At 35.3% G+C, this 24,293-nt stretch overlaps 1 protein-coding gene across 1 annotated transcript in view; it reads right to left on the bottom strand.

Moving 5' to 3' along the window:
* LOC128246863 (endothelin-converting enzyme homolog) overlaps positions 1-5,297 on the bottom strand; it is a 53,413-nt gene extending 48,116 nt beyond the window's left edge. The window contains exon 1 of the mRNA XM_052965355.1: positions 5,238-5,297. The gene's annotated coding sequence lies outside the window, so the exon portion shown is untranslated. The remainder of the gene's footprint in view (positions 1-5,237) is intronic.
* Positions 5,298-24,293: the final 18,996 nt, after the last annotated feature.

Here is a 24,293-nt window from a genome sequence, read left to right as displayed (position 1 = left end):
ATATAGACCACTTAATATACTGTCATTAAAACCGGTTTTGAAATGAAATCCTGAATGTACTAAATTTTTGAAGTGCGTAATTTGTATTGATGGCAACTTGAAACTTTAAAATCTCCATGCCAATACCAGAGGAAAATTCTATCCTTTCGAGAAACGGACAGTTAATTGGAATTCAGCATGAAATTGTGCGATGCTTGATTTAATTTCTTTCTAACATTAATACCGTAACCTAGCAGGGCTGAGTTTGAAATAAAGTAATAATATAGAATCAATTTAAACCCACTCATTAATTCTTATTAGACAGGAAAGCACATTGGATTGCCTAAATCCATTCAATAACAGTCAAAACTCGTTAGCTCGATATCGCTAGGCTCGATATTGGATTAGCTCAAACTGGATTAAAAGGGCTATTTTTTTACAAATGTTCATATGAAATTCAAACGGTTGGCTCAATTTCGCCAGGCTTGATGTCATTTTAGCAGTCCTAGATAAAAATTTCTCACCTTGATTTCATTGCTCGCCTCGATTTGCTCGAGGCGTTAATCGAACGTACTTGCTTGATTGTTATCATAATAACATCATCAATATATTACTGAAACTGCGGCTTTTTTATTTATTTATTTAAATAAATATTTATTTATTCATTTATTTCCTTATTCATTTTTTAAATAAACTCAATTTTATTTTCCACATTTAAATCAATGCAAACAATTAAGTATCAGGGACTAGTATAAATTTACAGAACCTGGGGCACAATTCATCAAGAAACCTACAAGAAATTTTGTTTCTAGGAGGGCAACAGTACATGTAGAAATTAGTGCACTGTTAAAAATCCTTTATAGGTACAAAATCTCCCTAGGATTCTGAATGAAAGGCATCTCCCTCATTTGCATCGTCAAAGAATCAATATTATCATGATGTCTGTGATTGTTCTTAATAACCAATTATACTATCAGGGCTTCCTTTAATTGAATTTGAAACTGGGAAATATGAAATTCCTGTAATTGTTTTTGAAAGTTTTACACTGAAATGTGGAAGTTTAAGTCTCTCGAATACAATATCTTCTTCAACTATTTTTCAACAAGTATATGAAAAATCAAATAATTTGCAACTTTAACTTATATTATAATCATTCATTTTACTTAAAAACAGTTAAACTGACTGAAAATGTGACTAAAAAAGTAATATTGACAAAAGGTTTTGATATTTTAAATTTCCAAGTTTTCAACTTTGGAAGTTTTCTTCAAAATTATGGAAGTTTTTGTATTTTCAAGGAATCAATATTGGAAGTTTTAACCCATTTCTAGGGACCAGTAATATACCATACTTTCAAACTTCCTTTAACGGAAGCCCTGTACTATATAGTACTTCCTTTCGATGTTATATTTTTTGTTTTGTTTTTTCTGCATCCAGGTTTCAATTTCCATGATCTATTAACAGGTTAATCATTATTACATTAAATGATTAGAAGGTCAACATTATAAACTTCGCCTTACTTAGGCTGTAATTGTAACAAAGATCGTGAAATGAATCTCCACAACTTATGTAGGCCTGAATAATTATGCAAATACACACACGTTTAGTGCAGTGCAGTCAATCAATTCTTTGAAATTAAGCAAGATTTAATGTAGCAATCTAAATATATTCACAATTTTCTGCTTCACATACAATTCTTATTGTGTACCTTAATTTTTGTACTTTCAAAATTATCTTTCTGCTGTGCTTTTTCAGATTTCAAACTCTAACCACTGACTAAAATATTTCTACTATTATTATTATTTAAAAAATCATTTATAAATCCAACTTGTCACAGCCTTTTTGTAAGGTCCATTCTAACACACCACTACAAATATCCATTCAAAGTTCCCACTGTATCCCACGGACTGTCTACGTAGCTATTTACATACACACTACATTATCTCATCTGCGTGATGTTAAAGCCTTTAAGGAAAGTTTGCGACTCCTAACGTATATACAATCCCCGGTACTGCCTCCTATTCAGAGAATCCAATACGGTCTACCAATCAATATAGACAGATATTTAGTCGCCTAAAAAGGAACAAGGCAGAGTAGAGGCTACGCAACTGAAGCAATTACTTACTGTGGCTAAACCATGGAAATAACCAATTTATTATTGGCTGATGCCATTTTAAAACAATTTTACCTTGATTCTATATCATTCAATTTTGTTTTTATTTCAGTATCTAGCAAAAGTTATATTTGAAATTCTTTGGACATTGCTGTGTTGAATAACTTTATTGCCTAAAACTAGTTAGAAGAGATAGTCAAGAAAAGGAATGTTTTGGGCTCAATCTGAATTTTAACAATTTCACATAGCGCCTGTGCATGGGCCTGGCTCCCCGGTTTGGACCCCCAAATGCGACTGCTTTGGACGCAGCTTGCCGAGACCTTTCCAACGTAAACATTTTTAGACAAATTCATACATTTTTCAAACTTTAAATATAATTTTTCTAAACATTAAAAGCAACATATTTTCATTACAAAATTCAGAAAAGAAACACTTAGTGTTTCAACTTTGCTGAAACATATTTGGTTTGAGTTAGTCAAAATAGCAATATAAATATACCGTAGTCAAGGTAAAAATACTTTCAGTTAGATATCAAACCAGAAACAAATTTGTTTTGTTTAGACCTAATCACAGTTTGTCATAGTGGCCACTTTGTAATTGAATCTGAGTTTTCCAAATATTTTCCTAGCCCATGTCATTAGTGTGCATAAAATAAGGTTTAATTTGGAGCCAGTTTAACAGCTAAAAATATCTGGTTCTCAGCTGTGGACAATATCTGGTTCTCAGCTGTGGACAATATCTGGTTCTCAACTGCAGAAAAACTCCGGTACAACCTATGTCATCTCTTTCCTCATTTCCTTACCAGACACTGTAAAACCAGCAATGTAGCGACTAGTGGACTTCCCAATACAAGAGTAATATGTCTTGTTCCACTAAAGAATTAATCTCATTTTCAAGTGTTCATTCTGAATGAACGACAGGTCATGTGTGAAAAATGATGAAGGAGAAGGGTATATCCCATCAAGTGTGCCATCCTTCTTTTATGCAGCATGAACCCACACAAATGTGTGACCAGTTCCAAGTTTTCCCTCTCAATACATCGGGGAAATGATAATTTTCTAGTTGTTTCATAAAATTGTTGTTGTTTTTTAAAAATACTTTTTTAAGTTGAATATACATGTACTCAAATACTGTTTATTAACCACTTCTTTGGTTCAAACACAATGTTAGGAACATGAATCCTTTATTTCAATTTGTAAACCAATTCTCATGTTTAAGCAAAAAACGAAACAAATTTGTCTGAAACACTTTCAATTTTGAATGAAATACATTGTCTGTATTACATCCAACAATATTTTTATTTGATGCAGTATCAATCTGTTATTTGTTTGACTGTTTCTGTACTGCATGAGGTTTACATGGGGCTGTATCAACAGGCATGTCAAACTCACTACATCGGTAAAATGGATAAAAAACAAAGCAAAATTGACAAAACAGCACTGTTAAAAGTAAATATTGATTTCATTTTTTTCGGACTTCAGTTATTTTAAAAAATACCAATAAAAATTGTGAGTCATTCTTTACATTTCTAAATTTTTTGTTGATTTTCTTTCATTCCCTATCGGGTACTGGGACTTGGAAATAAACACATTAACTTGTGCACTCGATATCCATGGGGCTTCAACTCGGATACATGTTGCAAACAAAAAACATACCGTAGATGGAAATCACCATCAACAAGAGATGCATTTCCAGACATCATAGAGATTAAGTAAGGATAGTTCATGCAGCTTCTGCAGCTATAAAATCAGTGAAAAAAAATCAAATTCTGTCCATTTAAGAACTTACCAAAATCATCCACGCCTTTTTCGAGGCATCTCACAGGATGAGTATTCTGACCCGATTTGAAATTTTTAAATGATGCATATTCCCAATTTTGACACATTAAAGCATGAAATATACCTTCCAATTGGTTTAAGCATGGACAATTATAAATCATTGATTGAAAACTGCCTATTATCATTGAAATGGATAAGACGAATATTTTCCAACAATTCTTAGTGCAAAACATGTTTAAGGAAATTCCACCTGTTTTTTTATCTTCGATTAATTTCCATAAGCACTGTATGTTAACCACTTGTATGTTTATGCAATTATCAAATGATCTTTTACTGTTTTTTTCTATGTTATGGATTATTTGCCAAAAAAACAGGCGGTCAGAATTAATTGAAAAACCTTAAAGTAATGAACTAAGTTTATAAAGACTCACCCGAGTGATGCCTGATCTTGATTTTACAATGCCAATGTTACTAAAGCCATCAATCGATGTAGTTACATACCTTTCATGTTAAAAGTGTAAACAAACACATTTTGTTCCATTTATTTCTCTATTGAAGGGAATCAAACCAAATTCAGCTAGAAATGTACTTTGAAAAAATGTCAGAAAAGCCATTCACCCATGTTTGCTTTAATATCTGGCTTACTCGGACCAAATACACTGTTTGGATCTGACCTCCTGAAGAAGTGAGAAATGTTTTAATAAGTTAGAGAATTTATCAAAGATCCCCATTATGCCATGTATAGTATCTGCCAATATCGGTACAATGATCTGAAAAAATGATTTGCCAACAGTCCTTAGCATGCTCATAACAATTCTGCAAGTAAAATTATCATCTCGGATGAAATGATACTGCTACTGAGCTTCAAAATAATCTATGAAGACATAGAATGAAGTTTCCTATCCATGGTTTATACGTATGTAATTTGAATAATGAATATTTCCAATTTTTGGTGCAAAAACTTGTTACAAAAATGTTTCAATCTTCAAGCAAAATTAGTTCTTATAATGATTACTTTTGCATGATGATGTCAGATTGTACAAAGAAAGGTGTAATTTTTATCATCATTCACAGTGTATATTGTTTTATTCTTACACATATTCCTTCAGCGTGTGCCATATTAGTGAAATCGAAACAGCTCCTGTAAATAGGGCCTTTTTATTTCTTGTGTATCTTTAAAAATCTGTCATCTCTTCGGCTTGTTTACATCTAACGATTATCTGTCAAGTCGCGAAAATGCATGTCAATTCAATAGAAAAATCTATATCGAGGCTATATACATACATCAAAGCAGTCAACAATGTAATCGTGTGGTATATAGCGTATGTAGTAGATTACATTATAATGTAAATAATTGTAAGATTAAAAACCTTGTTATTTAGCTGAAGGTTGGTCAGATATTCCGCGCCATCTGTCAATTAACATAGTCGGAAACACCCGATTGCAGGCGGAAATGTACGATGTTTGAAGGGCTAAGACATAACGGCTTAAGGAATCAAAGCACCGAATTTACTACAATGAGTGATCATGCATTTGAATGTCAGACTTTATTCGAGTGTTTAATATAGATTCAACGTAAAAATTGAACAAGACAAATGCAAAAGTTTACTTTTCTGCATTTCAGTTGATTGCTTTTTTGGTAAAATGGAGTTTTTGCCACTGTTTCGACAAGCCCTAGCCACCACAATGCGCGTTAAGGGACTTTTTTAATATTATAAGGCGTTCATTGTGTTCCTCTTAGGAATCGTGAAGAACTATAAATATTCACTTATAATAGACACAATAATCTAATTCCGAATGAAAGTTGGTCAAATGACTATATAGGGAATTTATTTAGTGGCGTCTGACGGCTTTAAGGTTGTAACCCGGGGTTACTCAAACCTACCAAAATATATGTTGTTTTATCTTATTTGCCTCCCGACAAAAGAATTGTGAAATTAAAAACCGTTTCTAGTGTTTAAATATGGACTTTGTGGATTGTGAAATGTTCGGTAAAACTATGGAAGGACATTGGGGTTGTCATTGAACTTAAATAGTTTCTTGCATGACTTATATGTGGAACCAATAACAAATGTAAAAATTGTGTGTTTTATGTCATTTTTTAATTTCAGTGATTATATAGCTAAATATCGTTAAGACAAACACGTAAACAAGATTTCGAGTGGCGTTTGTCTAGAGATAAAGCCGACGTTTAGATGAGGGAAGTTCGTACCGTTAAAGAGGACAACAAGATACAAGGCGTGGTAACCATGTTAACTGGTTACACTTCCCAACAGAGATCAGACACGATTTGCGAGGAAAATCAAGATAATTTATGTTGTTATCATAGTGTTTTGAAAGTAGCCAATTGTATGTCACCCTACCTTATGTTTATCAATGTGCGTGCGTGTGTGCGTGTGCGTGTGTGTGTGTGTGTGTGTGTGTGTGTGCGTGCGTGCGTGCGTGCGTGCGTGCGTGCGTGCGTGCGTGCGTGTGCGTTTGTTTGTGTGTGTGTGTGTGTGTGTGTGCGTGCGTGCGTGCGTGCGTGCGTGCGTGCGTGCGTGCGAGCGTGTTGGTGTGTGCGTGCGTGCGTGCGTGCGTGCGTGCGTGCGGGTTTGCACACACCGCCAACTGAGGACAATCCTTAGAAATAACAGCAACGATTGAGACCATTACCGCCAACTGAGGACGGTCTCATTTGGCATGTTTTTAAGGTAGTCTCAAAGTTCGTTTTATGACTTGAAACGAAAAATAAAATCATAAAAATGGACTGTCCTCAGTTGGAGGTCAGAAGGGTCAAGTGTATGGGAAGTGCGTGACCGTCCGTAAATTTCCATTTTTTGCCTCCTTTTTGGTCACACTCCAGTGGTCTCGATTGGCTGTGTTACGCGCATTATCAAGTGAGTGAAACATCTTTTTTCAATTGTTAATTTACTTTATAACAATATTTTATCGTAAAATATATGTTTAAAGGTGTTATCTTATCAGTATGATACGGTCATGACCAGACGTTGTTTACTTCGATTGATTTTTGAGAGTGTCATATGTTTTCGCGATGTCTGACCCGGAAACGGAAAATTTCATTAAAATGAAGATACAGTGATGGTTTCTACAATTATGATGTGCCCATTAGCTGTTTATACAAGAAACTATATACTTTTCTTTGAAATAAAAATATTATTTCATTTTTTTTTATGCTAATTTAAAGAATTATTATATGTCAACACGACGAGTTTTCGGAGACATTCAGTGTATCCTTGTAAAAATGAACAAAACAAGATTTAAGTTGGTCAGCTGTTATGTTTAAACACCAGCTATTCGCCAGTTGTTATTTTTGAATGGTTTAATTTATTAAAGCTTATGTATCTACAAAAGCAGTGCATTAAAGCATTATGCTTAATAGCATACATCTTAGTCCAAATAATTGTACGTTGATGAATGTTAGATTCAGTCTTCAGAGACAGTTTTTATTTGGCGACTCTAAGCGTCCATGTCCCACCTGTTGTTTTCCTAGCCAAGAATGACAGAGCCCAGCGCTAAGTTTATTGAGTGGAAAGATAAAGGGCACCTGCTAGGTAGTTTATATTGTAGCTACAATAATGAGCGATCAGGGATACTTTTTTATTATTTTGACATTTCCTACGTATCCCTGTAACGCTACAACTCTCTACCATTTAACAACGGGCGAAATGATATACTGTAATAATATGCATTGATGTTAAATAATAATGACAAAGTTGTTCAATTTTTATCCGACAGTGATCTGAACTGGATTTAATATGTCATTAGAGTTGTTATTTTCACATTAATATATTATGGGTCACAAATACCGTTATACATGTACACAACCAATCAGATTTGTCCCAGATTTACCGATATCGGGATACTTGATAAACAATCGACACTTGTAAGTGTTTTATGATAACTTAACATGTTTTTTGGGCATACTGACATAACTTAATACGTGTTTAATAGTAGGCAATAATATTTTCGTAGAAATTTGAATTTATAACTGAGATAATTTCAAAATTGTGGCCGCGAGGATTCTCTGCGCAAGGACCGCTTGCTACTTTTTGCTGGGATGGTGGACGTCACGAGTCTGCCATATTAAAAAAAAATCGTCAAAAGACTCGTTGACGGCCATTTAGGTGGACTAGTTTATATTGGTGATGCTTTGTTGACAGATCAATATGAATTAGCAACCCCTGCATTGGAAAAATGTCTTCCGGGCTTGTTAAAATTCTGAATTTTATATAGCAGGGCTTGTTAAAAAAATTGATGCCAAGCAAAAGTTTAAGAATTCAGGCTTGTCCATCCAAAAGTCTAATATCGATGACTGGTTTCATGAAACACTTATGCACCAGCCAATTGTAACCATGGTCCCCCCCCCCCCTCCCCCCTCCCCCCAGGTCCAAGGGAATAGCTGGGACTTTGACTTACATTCCAGCAAACCTCGGGTAAAATCCCCGCCTTGCGGGGACGAACTGATCGTTAAACGCCTGCCAAATGCCCCTGCATCCCAGAGACTCTATATAAGGCCCAATCTCCGCTAAATTTGGCGTTATGACTAAACCATCGCGATCACCCGGCCCTGCGGGGGCACCTAGAAAATAAAAACACAGCCCTTTTTCCCGGCTATCCCCGGTATACCCCCGGACCTGGGGGGCCGAGGTTACAATTGACTGGTGCATTAAGTGTAATAAGAGAAAGGTATTGTCTAAAAATAATTCAAGTGTAACCTTTGTGGTTTAATTTAACAATGCATTGTTGTTAAGCTTGGCATAATTGTAGTCTGTGTTAGTCAAGTTTCGTTTTATTGCAATTTAATGCTTTTTTTGTGCAAAATATATTTGCACTTACATGGTAAAATATGAATATAAACCTTTATTACCTATTTCAAACATAAAATTCTTCTCGAAATAAAATTTCAATACGTTTCGAAAACCCCGTTTTTGCACCAACCCGTTTAGACGTTAGGTATGGGAAGAATCCTGTATAACACGTCTATTTTTTTAGACTAGCATACAATCATGCTTGTAGCTAACAACCATGCATGAATCAAACACGTGATTACAAGAGCCGTCGTACCAACACAAACTAGTACTACTATGAAGTCTCACCATATATATAGAGAAGTCGCCCCGCATATGGATTATATACGGTAGTACATATTATTTCTGTCAAATTTTACAATATTTATTGGATATCTTTTTTAAAGGTATTTTATTGATTAAGAATTTATGATGGTAAATTAATATAAAGTCTATATGACAAGCTACTTATATGAATCTACCCATACCGCCTATATAATACATATGTGGGGCGACCTGTCCGTATATTGCACGACTCATATTGGTGCAAGTTTGTGTTGGTACGACTTCTGTTAGCAAACTTATAGCCCTCTGAAAAATAAACTACAATATGATTTGAATAGGTTTTCAAGACAACCAAACCCTACCAACAAAGAATCGTGACCAGATTATGTTTTTTATGTTAAGGTGACTGTGAATGCAAAATTATTCTGTTTAGGGTACAGTGACTAACCTTTACTTTCTAATGTTAATGTTTAAGTCAAGTGTGGTCATTAGGAATTAAAACAATCAAAATCAAAAATAATATAGATCTATTTGTCCAAAATTTACTGTCGCTTATGCTCAGAAGTTGTATGTGAACTGAAGTGATGTTAAACACTTATCTTTAAGATACATGGTTGTTTTGCAGTCAGATTTATTGTTAATGTAGCAGAAGTCCAAAACAATATAAAATTTAACGGCGTACATTTTGTTTAATTTCATCTTTATAAAAAATCTCCAAATACGATTGAATGTTACCACTAGCCGGTTGAAAGCAAGATATGATATAATATATATTTTTTATTTCTTTTAAAAAACAATCTTAAGAGTCTAAATCAGTCTTTACCATGTATATCCGATAAAATACATAAAATTCAGCTTAGAGTGACTTACTGTTATATATAACAGTTAAACAGTATATAAATAGCAACAGCTTTCCAATGACAGCCAATATCTAATCAATTGATTGTAACCAATAATTGATTGTAAAATAGAATTCAGTTTAAAACAAGGAAGCATAATTAAAAAAAAATGCAAAATATAATTATTATCAAAGTAGAAATGAATGTAAGTGATGATGTGCCATATAAACATTTGCATTCACATATTCTAGTGGAGGCATAATTAATGATTTTATTGCAGACAAAGTTTTTTTCTTGGCCAATTCTTACCTGATTTCTATCAAATGTTTTTTCATAAATAGGACAATCTAAAGGAAAATATTGTCGCAGAATTGGGGAAAATACATACTCACCTATTTTACATGTATAACAGGACATAACTTTGTTGGCAGAAAGTTATAGTTCAGGCCCCAGCATAAGGTGTTAACCAATGATTTTTTAGCTTGACTATTCAAAGAATAAGGAGAGCTATCCTAGTCACCCGAACGTCGGCAGCAGCGTCGGCGTAACCACTTATATTAAAGTTTGTGTACCACCTCAAATATTTTCAAAGTCCATTGACATGGCTTCGAAACTTTGCACGCTTGTTCACCATCATTCCCCAAACCTGCACACAGGAAGAGGTAACTTTATCAAGCATTTTGAGATAATCATGCCCCTTTTTCTTCTTAGAATTTACGTTAATGTTTACATACCACCTCAAATATTTTCAAAGTCCATTGACATCTGGCTTTGAAACTTTGCATGCTTGTTCACCATCATGCCCCGACCTTTATTTTAAATAAAGAGTAATTCTTTGGTATAACGTACATGTTTTGTTTACAATTAAAATTACTAGAAAGTTTTTATTTGCCGTCAGTGCAATTGGTAAACTCCAAGGTTGCTCTGTTAAATTGTATTGAATTGTCTCCTGGTTTGAGAAAGCATAAATGATTGAAGATTTTTGTTGTCTATGATACGCTTGAAATATGGTGTGTTTTTCTTAACTAGGAGTTGCAAAGTGTTATAATATTGGTTGTCAGTGGGTGTGCTATAAAGAACTTCCAGTAAACGTACCTCAAGTTTTATGAGACAAAACTGGTTGAAGTGCCTAACTTAAATGAAATTTTATACCAGAGATATTTAAGAAATAGTTTTATATGTGTTGTCAAGGGTAATAACTTGTCCTCAATTGGAGGTGTTTGTGCTAGAATTGTCCTCAGTTGGAGGTCATTCACACTGCACTGTATTCAGTAGTTTTTCTTCCATGTTAAATACCATAATGTATAGTCTTGTTCTGTTTTTGATGCTTCTGTCACTTGTCAGTGATGTGATGTTTTTGTATTGCAGCTGAACATTGCCATGATGTGAATACTGTTGATACTGATGATGTGGATGCTGATGATGTGGATGATGATAATGTGGATGCCTCCGGACTGAAATAGGTACTTTAATCTTTCTTATAATATAAGATGAATGGGTGCCTGTTATTGGAGTAAAATTGCAATTATTTTTTGTTCTAGTATAAGCCTAGAGGAATATAGTTTTTTTCTTAACTAGAAGTTGCAGTGTTTTGATATTGGTCTTCAGTGGGGTTACTATCAAATACTTTCAGTAGAGGTCCCTACTACCTTATGAGACAGAACTGTTTGAAGTGCCTAGAGTTAAAGGAATAAGATACTAGAGACTTATACGAAATAGTTTTATGTGTTGTCCAAGGGTAATAACTTGTCCTCAATTGGAGGTGTTTGTGCTAGAATTGTCCTCAGTTGGAGGTCATTCACACTGCACTGTATTCAGTAGTTTTTCTTCTATGGTAAATACCATAATGTATAAACTTGTTTTGTTTTTGATGCTTCTGTCACTTTTCAGTGATGTGATTTTTTGTATTGCAGCTGGACAGTGCCATGATGTGTTGTCCAAAGGTATTAACTTGTCCTCAATTGGAGGTGTTTGTGCTAGAATTGTCCTCAGTTGGAGGTCATTCACACTGCACTGTATTCAGTAGTTTTTCTTCCATGGTAAAAACCATAATGTATAGTCTTGTTCTGTTTTTGATGCTTTTGTCACTTTTTAGTGATGTGATGTTTTTGTATTGCAGCTGGACAGTGCCATGATGTGAATACTGTTGATACTGATGATGTGGATGCTGATGATGTGGATGCCTCCGTTGATCAAGCAGGGACTGAAATAGGTACTTTAATCTTTCTTATAATATAAGATGAATGGGTGCCTGTAATTAAAGTAATATTTCAATTATTTTTTGTTCTAGTATAAGCCTAGATGAATATAGTTTTTTTCTTAACTAGAAGTTGCAGTGTTTTGATATTGGTCTTCAGTGGGGTTTCTATCAAATACACATGTACTTTCAGTAGAGGTCCCTCCTATCTTATGAGACAGAACTGTTTGAAGTGCCTAGAGTTAAAGGAATTAGATACTAGAGACTTTTACGAAATAGTTTTATGTGTTGTCCAAAGGTAATAACTTGTCCTCAATTTGAGGTGTTTGTGCTAGAATTGTCCTCAGTTGGAGGTCATTCACACTGCACTGTATTCAGTAGTTTTTCTTCTATGGTAAATACCATAATGTATAGTCTTGTTTTGTTTTTGATGCTTCTGTCACTTTTCAGTGATGTGATGTTTTTGTATTGCAGCTGGACAGTGCCATGATGTGAATACTGATGATGTGGATGCTGATGATGTGGATGCTGATGATGTGGATGCCTTCGTTGATCAACCAGGGACTGAAATAGGTACACTTATCTTTCTTATAATATGAGATTAATTTGTGCCTGATATTTGAGCAAAATTGCAAAAAAAAAATTGTTTTATGATAAGCCTTGGAATATAGTTTTTTGCTCGATTATTTAAAGAATTAGGAGGGCTATACTACTCACCCCAGCGTCAGCGTCCGGTTAGAAATTGCAATTTAGGGCAAGTTGGGATTTTCACTTAGAGAAGTCCAATACATTCATTCAATTAACTTAATACTTAACATAGTTGTTCATGACCATCAAACAATGAGGTTAGATAACTCCATATTATCCTTTTTACAAATTATGACCCCTGATTGACTATTGAACTTCGGTTAAAGATTTAGGACAGGTTGGGATATTTATTAATAACTTCTATACCCTTTGTTCAATTGACTTAATACTTCACACAGTTGTTCAGGACCATCACTCCTTTGAGGTTACATAACTCCATATTATCCTTAATACAAGTTATGGCCCCTGATTGACTTGGGTTAAACTTTTAGGGCAGGTTAAAGTTTTAGGGCAAGTTGGGATTTTCACTTATTAGTCCAATACCCTTCATTTAATTGACTTAATACTTCACACAATTGTTAAGGAACATCACACAATGAGGTTACATAACTCCATATTATCCTTAATACAAGTTATGGCCCCTGATTGACTTAGGTTAAAGTTTTAGGGCAGGTTAAAGTTAAAGAGCAGGTTAAAGTTGTAGGGCAAGTTGGGATTTTAATAAAAAAAAACATCTATACCCTTCATTCAATGCCCTTAATACTTTGCATAATTATTAACGACCATCTTAGAACAAGGAACATAACTCCATTTTAACCCTTAATACAAATTATGGGATTTATTTATTTTTTTCAATTTTTCTTTTTATATCCTTTGAAAGGCACATTTTTATATATATTCTTAACCACATTTTCATAAAGGGAAAACCAGTTATTTGAATGTCGACTTGCGTCATTGTTCGGGCAGCTGGTGAGAGGCAGCGTCAAAGTCACCTTATGAATGAAATAATTTTAGCTAGGTTTGAAATAAATAGACCAAACTTGGTATATAGGAAGAGTTTATAGAGACCTTTTCTGAGATTGTGTTTTGGGCCCCTAGAGTTATGGTCTAGGTCAATGTCACTGTTGCTAAAAATAGAAATATGCTTATACTGAATAACTCAAGTAAAGGTTGACATAGTGTGACCAAACTTGGTATATAGGACAAGTTTATGCAGAGCTTTCATGGATTGACTTCGCCCCCCCTAGGGTCAATGTCACTGTTACTAAAAATAGATTACTGTGTAACCGAACCTCAACAAGTGGTAGTAAGCCGCACGGGCGGTTACAAGAACCCTCAGGTTCGACACAGGGCAAAGGCAGGGAGGTTGGGTGTGAAGAACAACTGAGATGTTTGCATTTTTTTATACAATCTATTCAAGAATTCAAGTTCATTAATTAAATTCAATTGGAAATAACACTGTAAAAACCAAAATAACTATGAAACTAATAAATGCCTTAGATATACCTAGCTGCTCAGGCAAGCCATAATGCAACTTTAGGCTGTAAGTTTGAAACAATTCTGTCGAGTGTCAAAAATTGACAAACACAGTATAAAAAAATAAACTCCAAGTAATTTATTTCTAACTATCAAAAATCAGAGAAATTTAACATCTCAGGTACAATAATCAAGTTTTTAAACTGGAAAACCTATATGAAAAAATGTGAGAGGCCCACAGGGAATCCACGCACTACCTTAACGCCCAGGAAAGTAAAAATGGTGAAGGTACCGTCAGAGGACAGATAACTTACTGAAACTAATTCAGTCGGTCTTTAAGCAGTAAGAAAAACCAATCCAAATAAAAGTAATGAACTTCTGTAGCACAGGAAAATGTAGTAACAGTTATGGTTGACATACTTTGACCAAACTTAATATGTAGGAAGAGTTTATAGAGGACTTCCATTGGATTGTGTTTGGGGCCAATCAAATCAAGGTCACTGCTACTAAAAATAAAAATAGGCTTAGTACTGAATATCTCAAGTAAGGGTTGACATAGTGTGACCAAACTTGGTATATAGGACAAGTTTATGCAGAGCTTTCATGGATTGCCTTTCGGCCCCCTTGGGTCAAAGTCACTGTTACTAAAAATAGATTACTGTTTCAGTTATGGTTGACATACTTTGACCAAACTTAATATGTAGGAAGAGTTTATGGAGGACTTCCATTGGATTGTGTTTGGGGTCCATTGAATCAAGGTCACTGCTACTAAAAATAGAAAAATGCTAAGTCCCGGTACTGAATATCTCAAGTAAGAGTTGACATAGTGTGACCAAACTTGGAATTTAGGACAATATGCAGAGCTTTGATGGATTGCCTTTCGGCCCTCTTGGGTCAAAGTCACTGTTACTAAAAATAGATTACTGTTTCAGTTATGTTTGACATACTATGACCAAACTTAATATGTAGGAAGAGTTTATGGAGGACTTCCATGGGATTGTGTTTGGGGCCCATGGCATCAAGGTCACTGCTACTAAAGATAGAAGAAAGCAGTTGAAACTGAATCTCTTCTGCCAATCATTAAAAACCTGGTTTTGTCACATCCCGCTTCTTGTTCACTTTTTTAATTTGATTGTTTTATTGTGTTTGACAGGCACATATAACATTGTTATTGTTTTCACTTCTAAGTCAAAGCGGCGTAGTCAAGCGCGCTGCCTTATAACAGCTCTTGTTTCTTAACTAGATGTTGCATAAGTTTTTTTATATTGGTTGTCAGTGGGTTTTCTTTAAAATTCTTTCTTTAAAACGTGCCTCCTGTCTTAAAGACTAAATTGTTTGAAGTGCCTAGAGTAGGATGATATTTGAAACAAAGATATTTATGAAATAGTTTTATGTGTTGTCCAAGGGTAATAACTTGTCCTCAATTGGAGGTGTTTGTGCTAGAATTGTCCTCAGTTGGAGGTCATTCACACTGCACTGTATTCAGTAGTTTTTCTTCTATGGTAAATACCATAATGTATAATCTTGTTCTGTTTTTGATGCTTTTGTCACTTTTCAGTGATGTGATGTTTTTGTATTGCAGCTGGACAGTGCCATGATGTGAATACTGTTGATACTGATGATGTGGATGCTGATGATGTGGATGTTGATAATGTTGATGCCTCCGTTGATCAACCAGGGACTGAAATAGGTACACTTATCGTTTTTATAATATAAGATGAACGGGTGCCTGATATTTGATGTTTTCATGTATAGATTTGCCCTTGTTGTAAAAGAATTAGTCTTGGAATGTAGTTTTCATAATGGGTTCAAAGTGATTGAAATGAAGTGTCTTCATTTGGACATCAATGGGTGTTCGACCAAATTCATTGTCTTTTGAGGTGATGACTTCATGTAGAAATTTGCTTAACAAATAAGAAATTCAAACCACCAGAGATATTAAAATCAGTTTGACATCATTCTAGTCGTAGGTTGAAGGTCATTTCACAATCTTGGTTGTACATCATTGTATGTAAATAACATTATCATTAACCGAAATGTTTAATATATGTACCTGTATGTGCTTACAATCAGTAAAGCTGAATACTTTTTTTCAGTATTATGCATACCACAGAACAAAATCAAAATACCAGAGGTTCAAAAGACAAAATACTATGTCATTTTGTTGCAACATGTCTCTTTTAGCCTAGTTGTGTAGATGTCTCCCTAAATCGAGGTTGGTGTGTGTGTGTTTGAGATAAATTATCTCCTGTATCAAAAACACTACACCTTCAATATTTCATAACCAGTACTGCATTTTAAATAATAGGCATCAAAGAAATTTGAAATACCTGAGATCTCAATACAGGCATGGTGTCTAATAAAAGTAACTGGCCTCCATTGAAGGTGATATTTTTAGAAAAGTCCTCAGAAAGAGGTTTTGTTAATGTACATCAATTTCATTCAAATAATACTTGTTGAGAGACACCTGTTTCATTATTATAAATAGCATTAATTGTTAGCGTTAAGAAACATAGCAGACCTATTTGCGTATATAATATGTTTTTGTCTCCATAGGTCAACTCGAAGCAGTCGTAAATGCTGGGATTGGCACAAACCATGTAAGAATATCATATTGAAATTTGTAACAATTAGAAATTTCTATTCTTAAAGCAAATTTGATTTAAAAAGTGTTGTTTCTGTACTTTTGTGATCAGGCTTTTCTGTTGTCTTCCTTAGTGTACAATTACTTTTGTGTAACAACCATACTTGTAATCTTAAAAAAAACCTATTCAGTGTTTAAATTAGCCAGAATGTGTGTCATGTTACTGATCAGTGTAAAAAGTTACAGTGAAAATATCTAATTGTATTTAACAGAAAGGCCTTGAATTGAATTTCTACATATCAAATAAAATCCTGAAGTCAAACATGTTTAACATGGACAACAATGTATATTATATAGCGCTGTAAGACATGTTGCTCAGGTCAGTGCTACAGAAAAATGAGTTTGCTTACCGTGCCCATCAAATCAAATAATATAAAGGTTATCAGTGAAAACACATCATCTTGAATACAGGTCATATTTATATATTGACTTGCAGAGGCACTGTTGCTAATTCCTAGACAACTTCAATTGATAAAACATGTTTTAATATAGGATTATATGTTTTATAGTTATTTGTCCTATAGAGGACTATCAAGAACACACTTTCATATTTTAGTGCTCAAAATAGATGAAAATATAGTGATTTTTTTTGTCTATAAAATAGCCTGTATTTCTGTGTTTTAGGAAAAACGAACAGCCACAGTCAGAACACCTTGGAGCTAGGCTGAAGAAGACGTGGTAGAAAATGGCCTTAAAAAGTGTTTTAAGCTTAATACTCCACCAAAAATAAGTTAGAATGTCTTGAACTTATAAAGAAGTATCCAATTCTTGCCAGGCGATCAAGGACAATGGTGAAAGGGTACATTCGAACAAGGCAACTGGCCTTGCAATAGGCTCATCAAAAAGCAAACAATTAAACAAATAGATACTTTAATTTTTTAATAGACTAGATTGCATTTTGATTTAAGCTTTATATCTGAATACCATCAGTGATTGACATTTTCTTTGGATATTGTTCTATTTTTATTTATTTTTTAACAATTAAAAATTTGAAATTGAATATGGTAATAACTTGTCCTCAATTGGAGGTGATTTTGCTAGAATTGTCCATGATGTTTGTGGTCATTTACACTGCAGTGTATTCAATTGTTTTTTTGTTCCATGGTAAATAATGGTGTGTGGTATTGTTTTGTATTGAATGCTTCTGTCACTTCTCAGTGATGTGATGTTTTTCGTGTTGTTGGATAAATTGATGAAATGCAAATGAAATATCATCATGTATGAACATGTCAAACAAAAATGTATTAACTTTCTTCTGTTTGCTATCAAAACGTTAAGTATTTGTTTGGTTGAATTGTATCTAGAGCCAGTGAATGAAGATTTGTTTATTACTGAAATTTGATATGCATTAATTTTTGTAGAAGGAAATTTTTCAGAAAAAAGTATCTTGGTATTGTGATATGCCTTGGCACCTGTCAGGGCTGTGGGCATCATGCAGTCTTTTACCTAGGACAGTAACTAAATCACTTCATATTTAAATAAAACTTGGTTAAGATGTTGCCAGGGACAATATGCATGTGTACATCAAGGGGCATAACTCTGGCTTTAGTTTGTATTGAGTTATGCCTCATTTTCGAAGGAGAAAAAAACAGACGAGCGCTGGTGTTCTCTTCATGGCGCTCTTGTTGACCTTGGCAAGATCAAGGTTCAATGTTGAAATAAGATATGCCTTGTAAGTTATTTTAACTAACAGGGGAAAGTCTGACAATCAAGTTTAGACTTTAATAGCTTTAATAGTGATTGTTGTGTAAAGTGGACTTTCAACATATTTTATCATATTAATAGAAGTATGAATTCTGCTCTTTGGAGCTAAAAATTATCTACTTTCCGGCTATTGATAATTATGTACTTATTTCACATATCCGAGCATGTTATGTATCCGAGGTTCTTTTGACATGTATTTGTATCCATTTGTCTACATTATACTGATTACTTAGTATTGATATATTCGTATTTAATACCTGTCTTGTAATGATCTGCTATATAAATATATCCATCCATCTGAAGTTTCTGTTAATTGACACTTAACTATTACAGTATTACAATCGGATCAATAAAATACTTCTGAAAACTTTACTGACTTGCTGACATTATCCTTGATGTATATGCAAACAGATATCTGTGTCACATCCTTAAAGTGCAAAGGAGTCATTTTAGTTCCACAAGATGATGCGTTGTTCGCATTACATTACAGTATTAGTCCCATGTAACACACTGGGTGATTCAGTTTTTTCAACGCAGTCGTTATCGCACGCTGAAATAGCCATTGAAATTAAGGGCAGTTAGTATGACTATCTGTTTTACTTCCATATAAGAGTTACAATATGCAGGTGTTATTCTTTTAGAAAAGAAAAAGTGAGAAAGATTTTACCAGCTTGACCTATAAACGCACCGACAACATTTCTGTTCTGTAGTACCGTACGAATTCGCTGGATTGATACCCGTCGGCGTCGCTAAATTAGGCATTTTTCATGCATCAAAAATGCAGAAAGTATGGTCTGAGCATATAATCAATGAATAGCAACAACTGTCAACAACATAATAAAGGCATTTCACAAATACATTTAAACACCCTTTCCAAGTTCCATCCATTTGAAGGCAGCCAGAGCCTACTCGCCGAAGACAAAACATATTTCAAGTAGCAAAGAGCCTCAACATTGCTTAACACTGGTGGATTGAATTTCGTTTATGGACCAGAACTAAGATACATGAATGGCTCCGCATGGTGGAAATTAACTGACGAGTCCGGATGGAAGGGCGTGGTGGTGGGGCGGGGGGGGGGGGTGTTGAGTAGGGGCCGAACAAATCAATCCATGTGTTCTTCTTACGATCATATCTAGGAACAAAAATAGAAATGAAGTTTACAGTTAGGAAGATACCAAGCGGGGTATCTTTCGAAACGAACACATCAGGCGCAAAGGACTCCAAATGACATTTGGTCCGCGGAAGGGTTGGGCTCGTGTCACGCCCGGGTGTCTCCTCCGGTCGAGATTTTTTTTCAATTGTAAGCATTGAAAGACTCGATTTCCAGTGAGTTCAGGTTTTGTTTTCATGTTTTTTTCTCTAAACCTTTTCACGTTTCAAATAGTTGTTAGATCTAAAACTAATATCGTTTGGTAACATTTATTCACTGAGAAAAAATTGCTAATATGATAAAACAGTAATACACATGTTATGGACACGTTTGTAAGCACACATTTGATACTAGTATTTTCTTTTTCTGTACCAAATACAAACAGTCACAAATAGTCACAAATTAATAAATCACACACATTAAATTCATTTTAATCAATTAGAGTAATCATGCCATGGTGACCTGTATATTCAATATCGTGTCAGACATGTATTAATCTATATGCGCGTAGCTTCATTTGAAATACAATTTAAAAAAAAAAATGGTATCAAATTTTGCGGCCCAATTGCCGTTACTAGCTAGAATATTGGGACCGCGGCCACGGCCCCTGTGGTACCAGCTCCTACGCGCCTGAACAAACTGAGAAAATCTCGAACAAACATTACATGATTTTTCGAATAAGTGTAGAGCACTCGAACAATGGATTTTTGAAAGTAAAAAATGGGTAATTTATCTGCCTATAGTCGAGGCTGATATTTCTTAGCATTAAAGGGTCTGCAACCCTGCTATTATAATGAAGAGAACTGGTTATTAATTTGCATTATTTTAATAATCATACATAATTATATGCATGAATTTACATTACATGCACCCTGACGATGATTTACCAAGATATCGCTCCATTAAATAACGTAACCCTTTGCCATGACACTGATATACATTGGAGGATTGTACATAGTTTCATTATACATTTATGCTTGGTTTCACCATAAGTAGGACACTGAAGTATTTTAGGCTTTAGATAATGTCAAAGATTCTAATGCTGGAATTTCTGATGTTTTGAAGCACAGAATCTATGGTTTTGGGTCACAAAGGGTAAATTTTGGTAATAAAAATAATAACTTGAAAAAAGATTTGCCGTCAAACCTACCCTTTTTGAAAGATGCACTCTTATACCCATGTAAGATTTACCATAACTAATACGATTGTTTAAAAATACCAAAAAGGATGAATAAATGTCAAAACAATGATTCTTATGAAGGATACCGAGTTAAATTTGAAAGAAAGTTGCAGAAAACACGGTATTCCAACCTGATACGACTATTGTTAATCACAGAAAATCTTTTAGCATTCACCAATCATTTAATATTTTTGCGTTTTTAGCCATTAAATACACGATAACAATCGTGCTATCAGTAAGTTATACTTTCCATATATGTATTATTTAGTAAGTAGTTAAAGGTTTATCGCTTAAAATGTATGTTTCTTATACATGGGTATGAGTTGATTTTGAATAAGAGTGTCACTTTAAGGCAGGTGACCGGAGACAGAGCTTGTTTGCCTACCTAAAACTTATACCTTTTAAGTTATTATTATGGTGTAAATATTTGCAATAAATACACATGTATCGACTTCGTATATAAACACAAATCAATCGCGGTACTCGATAAATATGGTATAAGCCAACCATCGCAAATTTCGTGCAACGCAACCTTTTACAGTTATCAATCGGAACACCTCGGCCGTCGTTTTATGGCGGAGATGGTCAGGGTGTTCCGATTGTAAACTAGTGTAAAATGCGGCCCAAGTAAGGCCCTATGATATTTGTATACGGAAAACACGGCCCTTTCGGGGATCCTGTATAATGTTAATTATTTCTTAATTCATTGTTAAATTTCGTTCGAGCGTTCCGACCGTAAACTTATTTGGTAATAGTGTGAATAACTGTATAGGGTAAAACATCGCCCTATTGGGTGATATACGACTCTATAGATATATTGAAAAAAAAATCTTTATTCATTGAAGTTCGGCTTATGAAAAAGAAAACAAAATGCATTAGAAATTCCCTACCAATACAGCTATCAAAGTACAGTATTAAAAGGCTTTAAAATATGCAAGTTTGAAAAATGACCGTAGATTTCACAGTCTTTGGCGACAAAGTTTTTCAAATGAATATCCCATGGTCCTATTTGTTTTATCTAAATTTATTTTCGAAATTAAGAAAAAAGTTAAGGAAATATATTATTCAAAATCGTAGAATGCTGGCAAAGTCAACCATATATAAGAATATTTATAAAGTTGTCATGGATCACGGCTATATTTATGCTAGCTATTCTTATGCCTTGGCCCAAAATGATAATGTTTCTATTTGTGTGAATCAATTCCTAATCACCCACTATTTAGGAATCAATTTTATGATTGCCTTTGTGTCGTTCTATTTTCGGCATTAAATTTAATATCTTGTATTTCTTTCCCGCTGTGCACTTTTTTATGATATTGCTTATTATGATATTAAACGTGTCGGAAAATAGCTCATTTGTTAATACACGTGTATTACAAATAAACATTTCTTGCCTTGTTCTGGTGATACAAAGGAAAGTGCCGGTGCTTTAAAGAACCAAGCGGTTGCATGCTTCGCACACGTATCTCTTGTCACGGATCACTCTGTTTCTTCAAATGTTCATATAAATTGACTGAGAAGTGCAGTCACTGCTATCTCATCTTACTAAGTTCATTAACCACAACACATGTAGTGATAGCATCATGGCAGTTCAAAGTCATAATGCAGCTAATGATTACGGGCAGAACTTGATTAAATAAAAATAAACATAAGCGAAATCTAGCGAAATTCCATTGAACTGTTTGATTTACATACGTATAACGCCTTATCTGGTCAATAACCTAATTGATTTACTAAGAATAAGTGTCCGCCCAGTGTTATCTTCTATATTGACAGCATAGTCTGACCAAGCGCTTCAAAGACCACGACCCCAACCAGTGATACAGCTCTTCAACGACCAAGTCTGTCTTCACACGACCAGGCGCTGGAACGAACATGACTCAAACCCCGCGAGCCTATGTTTCAACGACCATGACTCCAATCCAGCGACCTAGCGCTCCAACAACAACGTCACTCATCACACGACCAAACGTTTCCACGACCATGACTACATTTCCGGATCCTAGCGCTCCAACGACCACGTCTCTCATCACACGACCCGGCGTTTCAACGACCATAACTCTAATCCCGCGATCTTATGTTTTAAAGACAATGTCTCTCTTCACACGACCCAGCATTTCAACGACCATGACTCCATTCCCACGTCCTAGCGCTCCAACGACCACGTCTCTCATTACACGATCCAGTGTTTCAACGACCATGACTCCAATTTCGCAACCTAGCGCTCTAACGACCACGTATCCCATCACACGACCCGGCGTTTCAACAACCATGACTCCATTCCAGTGTCCTAGCGCTCCAACGACCACGTCTCTAAATGCACGACCCAGCGTTTCAACGACCATGACTCCATTCCCGCGACCTAGCGCTCTAACGACCACGTCTCTCATCACACGACTCAGCGTTTCAACAACCATGAATCCATTCCCGCGACCTAGCGCTCTAACGACCACGTCTCTCAATGCACGACCCAGCATTTTAACGACCATGACTCCCTTCCCGCGACCTAGCGCTCTAACGACCACGTCTATCATCACACGACTCAGCGTTTCAACAACCATGACTTCATTCCCGCGACCTAGCGCTCTAACGAACACGTGTCTCATCACAAGCTGATGGTTTCAACGACATTGACTCCTATCCCGCGACCTAGCGCTCGTATGACCACGTCTCTCATCAAACAACCCAGCGCTGTAACGACTCTGACTCTAACCCCGCAACCTAGCGCTCAAACGACTACGTATCTCGTCACGCGACCCAGCGCCGGAACTACCATGACTCCAAGCCCGCGAGCCTGTGTTTCAACGTCCATGACACCAACTCTGCAATCTAGCGCTCCAACGGCCACGAAACGAGTCCCATGGACCAGTGAAAAAAACACAACGGAGAAACAATGTCGACTTTGACAGAATAATGAAATCGAAATCGAAGGTCCATCTAGAATGAACACACTTGATAATGTGCATCCTGCACAGATTCTGGGATTTAGAAGTTGTTATTTGTCGTAAACAAAGAATATCGAGGGATATATGTGGATCAAGGAAGCAAACATGTAAGAATGACAGACGGAATCTGTTCAAAAAACGCCATGCAGAATGTTAAACAAATGAACCAATGAGGTCGGTGTGACCCCCGTTGGGTTCTTCGTTGTCCGAGTATATTTTTTTTTCTTAAATGAGGGTTTACAGTCAAATCACACAACGAACAGGTTGACGTATAACGCTTCCCGAACAACCGCTTTGTTTTTTTCTTCAAATTTGCCTGGTAATAAATTGTCCTCATTTGGAGGTCGGAGGCAGAATGTCCTTGGTTGGAGGTGTTTCGTTCGCATTTTTTGGGTGTGTCAATGTCCCTGGTTGGCGGTGTTTTGTTAAAAAAGGTTTACGTATTTAAACCTCTACCCAGATAGCTTTAAGTCCGTTTAACACATTGACGTAATTATTTTTCAAAATTACACCCTGGAAAATGGTGTCCTCATTTGGATGTGAAATGTTGCGTGTCCTCAGTTGGCGGTGCTTGCAAGTATGTGTGTGTGTGTGTGTGTGTAATGTATGTATGTATGTATGTATGTAT

The sequence above is a fragment of the Mya arenaria genome, chromosome 9, assembly GCF_026914265.1.
Source record: "Mya arenaria isolate MELC-2E11 chromosome 9, ASM2691426v1".
NCBI lineage: Eukaryota > Metazoa > Mollusca > Bivalvia > Myida > Myidae > Mya > Mya arenaria.
Note: the sequence above shows the minus strand (reverse complement) of the source record. Positions and strands in the feature narration are given on the sequence as shown.